The sequence below is a fragment of the Octopus bimaculoides genome, chromosome 27 (genome assembly GCF_001194135.2).
Source record: "Octopus bimaculoides isolate UCB-OBI-ISO-001 chromosome 27, ASM119413v2, whole genome shotgun sequence".
Classification (NCBI taxonomy): Eukaryota; Metazoa; Mollusca; class Cephalopoda; order Octopoda; family Octopodidae; genus Octopus; species Octopus bimaculoides.
The window spans coordinates 16,539,330-16,539,630 of NC_069007.1; positions in this window are offsets into that span (position 1 = coordinate 16,539,330).

The window sequence follows — 301 nt, forward strand, 5'->3', positions numbered from 1 at the left end:
CTTGTGTGCGTGTGTGTGTGTGTGTATGCGTGTGTGTATGTGTATGTGTATGTATGCGTGTATGCATGCATGTGTGTATGCGTGTGTGCATGCGTGTGTATGCGTGTATGCGGGCTTATGTGTGTATGTGTTTATGCGTGTGTGCGTGCGTGCGTGTATATGTGTGTCCGCGCGTATATGTGAGTGATGTGAATGTATGTGTGTGTGATATACAGAGGATAGGAGTGCGTGTGTGTGTGTGTGTGTGCGTGCGTGCGTGTGTGTGTGTGTGTGTGTGTAATTAGGCAGGTCAGTTCCTTAT